General features: G+C 44.9%; 1 long non-coding RNA gene across 4 annotated transcripts; it reads right to left on the bottom strand.

Annotated features, from left to right (window-relative positions):
- Nucleotides 1-1,459: 1,459 nt before the first annotated feature.
- Nucleotides 1,460-5,358, bottom strand: LOC123092013 (uncharacterized). 4 transcript variants are annotated; one of them, XR_006444052.1, is made up of 7 exons: nucleotides 4,863-5,358; nucleotides 4,684-4,735; nucleotides 4,239-4,309; nucleotides 4,047-4,148; nucleotides 3,850-3,952; nucleotides 2,349-2,697; nucleotides 1,460-1,719 (listed from the first exon to the last, which is right to left on the bottom strand). It is a non-coding gene; the product is annotated as an uncharacterized lncRNA (long non-coding RNA). The 4 variants fall into 4 exon arrangements; XR_006444051.1 differs by having other exon boundaries at nucleotides 2,586-2,697; nucleotides 4,863-5,356; XR_006444049.1 differs by having other exon boundaries at nucleotides 1,460-2,697; nucleotides 4,638-4,735; nucleotides 4,863-5,356.
- Between the last annotated feature and the right edge of the window lie 502 nt (nucleotides 5,359-5,860).

Here is a 5,860-nt window from a genome sequence, read left to right as displayed (position 1 = left end):
GGGGGAAATCATCACCATCGTCATCACCATTGATCCTCTCATCGGGAGGGGGTCAATCTCCATCAACATCTTCACCAGCACCATCTCCTCTCAAACCCTAGTTCATCTCTTGTATCCAATCTTTGTCCCAAAACCTCAGATTGGTACCTGTGGGTTGCTTGTAGTGTTGATTACTCCTTGTAGTGTGATGCTAGTTGGTTTATTCAGTGGAAGATCATAGGTTCAGATCCTTAATGCATATTAATACCCCTCTGATTATGAACATGAATATGCTTTGTGAGTAGTTATGTTTGTTCCTGAGGAAATGGGTGAAGTCTTGCTATTAGTAGTCATGTGAATTTGGTATTCGTTCGATATTTTGATGAGATGTATGTTGTCTCTCCTCTAGTGGTGTTATGTGAACATCGACTACATGACACTTCACCATTATTTGGGCCTATAGGAAGGCATTGGAAAGTAATAAGTAGATGATGGGTTGCTAGAGTGGCAGAAGCTTAAACCCTAGTTTATGCGTTGCTTCGTAAGGGGCTGATTTGGATCCATATGTTTCATGCTATGGTTCGGTTTACCTTAATACTTTTTTTGTAGTTGCGGATGCTTGAAATAGTGGTTAATCATAAGTGGGATGCTTGTACTAAAGGGGCAGTACCCAAGCACCAGTCCACCCACATATCAAATTATCAAAGTAACGAACGTGAATCATATGGGCGTGATGAAAACTAGCTTGACGATAATTTCCATATGTCCTCGGGAGCGCTTTTCTCATTACTAGATGACCCGGTTGCGCCAATGGCGCAAGAAGCTAGTTAGATGCAATGTTAGTAGTGAGTAAGAAAGTAATCTTAGTAATCCATACACAAAGACAAACTAACGTGGAGATAGCATAAGACCATTATAAACATAAGTCTGGTACACAAGGCATATAGGTGACACTGAAGGTTTATGATGATGTCCTCATAGGCGGACACGCTTTGCCTTGTGCCTGAAGGTGAAGGCATGCGTCGTTCATTGGGAAGCTGAGATAGCATTATATACAACAGTCGCAAATACTTCTACAATATGGATTCCAAATTCATATATAGCTGACATAGGGTTTATAGTGCCTGGACTTATTAGAGTCATAGCGTATCATCATATAGAATGTAGCACACAATAAAACCAAAGGATTAGCCAACAATAAAAGAAGGCGCTTAATTAGTTCATTACATTTAGTTAAAACTGCTTCTATGAAGCGCGGGACTAAACCATTTAGTTAACACACCAAGAAGTGCCAACAAGGATTAGCGCAGGACTTCGTCATTTATGTGGGTTAGCATAGTACTCCCTCCGTCCGAAAATATTTGTCATCAAAATAAAAAGAGATGTATCTAGAACTAAGATGCATCTAGGTACATCCCCTCTTATCCATTTTGATGACAAGTATTTCCGGACGGAGGGAGTATACTTACTGCACATGTAGTAAAAGCACCAACAAGAACCAAGAATCTTCTGGACCAACAACAGAAACAACCAAGAAGCACTCATTTTTGAATTCACAGGGCTAAAAATATATTTATCTGAATGACACTGAAATCAACCTCTTTATCTATCATCACAAGGTCAGTATGCTTGATAAGCCCATTATGAGTCGCCCCACGGTAATGCCACAGATGAGACAAAGGACGCACACATTGCTGTAGACATTGGCAAGGCAGGAACCAACAAAATGGTGCTTGCCATCTGCAAGGAGAAAGCAGAATACCAAAAAAGGTTAGGAAAAAAACATAGAATGATAAAACAAAGTAGAGATGCACCCACTCATTAGAGAAGTGGCATACCCAAAAAATGTGAAGCAAAATAGGCTATCAAGAAAGCATATTGCTATAGACATTGGCAAGATAGGAACCAACAAAATGCAACAGACTAAAATCAAACTTTATACAGCAGGGAATAATTTACAATAACCAAAAGATTTTGCACAACAAGCAGCAAATAGGTTGTAGATATTAACACCCGTGACATAGGACCATCATAAAGAAAGAGCATCGGGTAGAACATGCATATAATCAGTGTAGTCAGCAAAAGATAGGGGGGAAGAGAAATTGAAGAACCCAAAAGGAGCATTCATATATGAGGCACTAAGCTTTATGAACCAAAAGACTATTGACATCAGCTAGCAAAGAAATGGCAGTTGGCACCACACATATCGGACGACCACATGAATCAGCTAGAACAGACTGGCCGGCCATAGCGAACAGGGTAAATAGAATAATGCATGTATTGTAAAAGACACCACCAGCATGGATTATAAGAAATGGATTGGAAGAGCTCAGGAAACACAATGTTCCTGGTCTGAGAATCAGTAGTACCATCTTCATTTTCAATCAGGATTTTCAAAGCCTTTTTTGAGGTCACACGCGACACTGCTACATAAAGCTGGCCATGCGTGAACACAGGTGCATTAAAGTATAGACCAACACTGCATAACACAATGGTCAGTACGTTCAGACAACGACTTCTGTCCAAAGGAAGTGGTGAGTGTAACCAAATAATCAGTTTCAGTAGGCTTTCATAAACCTCTCCCCATATGTAATAATAACACTAACCTTAGGTACATCATCGTCACGAGCTAGATCTTCAGTTGAGGTATATCTTCAGTGGCAGTAATACAGACACAACGTGCAGGAAAATCCGTGAAGCAACAGAAGAATTACCCAACTGTTTTTACCAGAAACATAAAAGGAATCATGGCATTAGTAAGCAAAGGGAAATTAGTGTGTTGCCTAATAAACAGCAAAATAACGTAGCAAACCAAAAAGGGACCTGCCACCAATTGGTAAAATTTCTCTGCCTAATTTTAAAAGCGTATGCAACAGATTTGTAGCTATCCCAAGATGCCTAATCTTTAAAACATATGCAGCAGATTTGTAGCTATCCCAAGATGAAAGACAACAAAAAATGGCAGAAATACTTGCTTCTTGAACAATAAAAGCACATTTATACCATACTTCATGTGTGGCACATATAATCACCACAGAACACAACAACTACTATTAATGCAATTAACAAGCACCAACCATTGGTTCTTTCTAACCAGATCAAGTTAATTGCATGTGAGAATAGCACATCAGTTATGAAAGTAGGATCTTCTGTGTAAAGAGATAACACTAAATGAACTAAGGATTCATAAACTGATTGAAGAGAAATAATATTAAAAGAAGCAAGAACTTGTCAATTGATTGAAGGAAAGACAATACAACTGAAATATAGCAGACATACGAATAAAATCCATTTTGTAGCCTAAATTACAGATATTAATATGCCGTCTCCCCAAGAACTATCTAAAGAGGGACAAATAAGCACACCCCTGCTAATATATAATTTAGAAGGGGTAAGTGTTCTGAAATAATTAATTCCAGTAGGCCTTCATAAACCTCTCCGCACTAAACCGTCCTTCTATGTGTACGGAGTAACTGCCACTTAATACGTGTGTCAACCATGGCTGTAGGCACAATATTCATAATGAGCAGCTACAACTACTACTTGCTGCACACATTTCGCCCACAGCACTAACCCGAAGATGTACTGCCGAAAACAGGGGACACACATGTTTGCCCAAGCAGCAAACAGAAAGCAAATCACCAGGGTAAACATAATCAAACAAGAACATGCTGCAAGAATTAATCAAGCATGGCAATGAGAGCACATCTAACTTTGCTGGCTAACGACACAGAAGACGAACAACTTGAACAGGAAGGGAAACAAACAAACAAGAACCTTTCAGCTCACAAGCATTTGATTGGAGATGAGCAAGAAAGACCATACCTCAACAACAACAATAAAAGAAAGAACAGCAGTTAGCAAACCCACCTAGCTAAATAGTGTATCGTAGATAGTCATGAGGCCACTCTGGCCGACGGTAGCGCATGCCTTCCCATCCAGGTCGAACTATGGGTTCTGCAGATCGGCCAAACTGCAAGCAAGGAGAATTATCAGCACACAAGCACTGACGATAACCAGAGGCAATGACCGTTAGTAAATTGCTATGAGAAAAAATGGTCTGCAACCTGCTGTTGATGAGCTTTCGGTACTTGAGCCTCTGCCTCGACGCCGACGGCGCGGGAGGTGACCAGAATCACCTCATACCCCTGGAAATTAAGCTCCTTCACCTGAAACAGTTCCACATATTTACCGGTCAACAACTGTCAGAATGATTTTTTACAGGTTTAGAAAGCTCCTTGGTCAGAAAATTCAGTTACCTGCTCGCAGAGGGCTCCGAGCCTGCCCATGGCCAGGCGGCCATTCTGCCGGTGACAACAGCGGTGCCGACCTGGATGCACGAGAAAGTGATTAGATGGACCCGACGAACAGAACACTGATTTAGTTAGGGCATAAGCAAATTATTTACTTGATTTTTTTTACTTTGCAAGACAACCAAAATTGGCTAACAAGTTGTAAACTAATTTTAGAAATCTCGTGCTGCCTAAACATATGAAGTAATTCCTCCTCTCCTCTTCACCTCCATTTTTTCACTTAGGAGAAATTCACATGTTTGTCAAGAAACCAAAAGGAATCTAACCCAAGGCAGAAAATAGCTTGCAGCCACACAAGCATTTTATCGAGCAGGTCAAGAGCATGGGAAAAGGAGAGAGGCTCACCTAGGAACAAACACAGTGAGAAAACGAACAGCACCCAGATCCTTACCCAAATCACACGCAGAAATTACCCTCTGGACAAGGTGGATCACATCACGACCCTGCATCAAGAAGAGAAAGAGAAGTGAGAACGGGAGGAGTGAATGGAATCGACCACAGAATTAAGCCCTCCCGGCGACCAGAGCCGCTACGTGGCCACCAGGATGCCGGATGCGCTCGCAAGTCGACCTGCACCACGCCCCCGTCGCGCCATCCAGCTCGATCTGAGAAACGCCACCGTGGCCGCAAGAAACCAACGGGACAGGAGAGCGGCTAGCGAGAGCCCCACCCTCTCACCCGTGCGCCTCCCCTCACCGCACCGCTAGCTGCCGCCAACTCTCCCACCGGCCATGGCGACGACGGTCCCGCCGCCGGGCATGCGCCGGTGCCGGATCGCCGGCCGCAGCTCCGCCTTGTGCCCGGCCTCGTCCGGACGCCATCGCAAGGGTCCGTGCTCGATCCACCAGCGGGACGGCTCGGCTAGTCACCACCACACACTCCCGCGCCAGATGCAGGATACGGCACGGGCGGCCATAGCTAGGCATCGTCCGAGAGGGAGAGGAAGGGGCATAGAGGAGGCCGGCGGTGAGGCGAGAGAGGAGGCGGCGGTGGATGGGGAATCAAAGAGGGGGAGAAGGGAGTGAAATGGGGAACGTGCACTCATGGACCCACCCACCCGGTACAGAGAACGTGGGGAGAGGAGGACCATCTTTCCTCAAAAGAAACGTCTCTACGACTCTCCCTCACCCGGAACGAGCCACCCATTACACTTAAATGTGGGACCAAAAGAGGCGAGGGACAGCAACACAGCTGGGTAGGTGAAGAGCGAGTAGAAAAGCAGAATTACACCCCCACATGACCCATCCCATGCCGCGTCGCGCCGTACCTGTAGGCAACACAATCAAGCGCACGCCTCGCACACATCCAACACGCTGCCATGCGGGACCATCGTGAAGCAGGGGCCACCAAAGCAGCTGGGTATAGACGCGGCGGGTAAAAAAGCAGCAATGCACCATCCACCCACCCATGTCGCGTCGGTGGTCAGCAGGCATGGACGAGGCGCGCGACCCTAGCCTATCACGTTGTGCGGAAGGAACCAACCAAGCAACAACTGGCCACCCGAGAGACCAACAGTTGGGCCCACCACAGCTGGAACAAAGGAGCCACAGCCGGGTCTAGAGGAGGAC

Source organism: Triticum aestivum, chromosome 4B, assembly GCF_018294505.1.
Source record: "Triticum aestivum cultivar Chinese Spring chromosome 4B, IWGSC CS RefSeq v2.1, whole genome shotgun sequence".
NCBI lineage: Eukaryota > Viridiplantae > Streptophyta > Magnoliopsida > Poales > Poaceae > Triticum > Triticum aestivum.
Note: the sequence above shows the minus strand (reverse complement) of the source record. Positions and strands in the feature narration are given on the sequence as shown.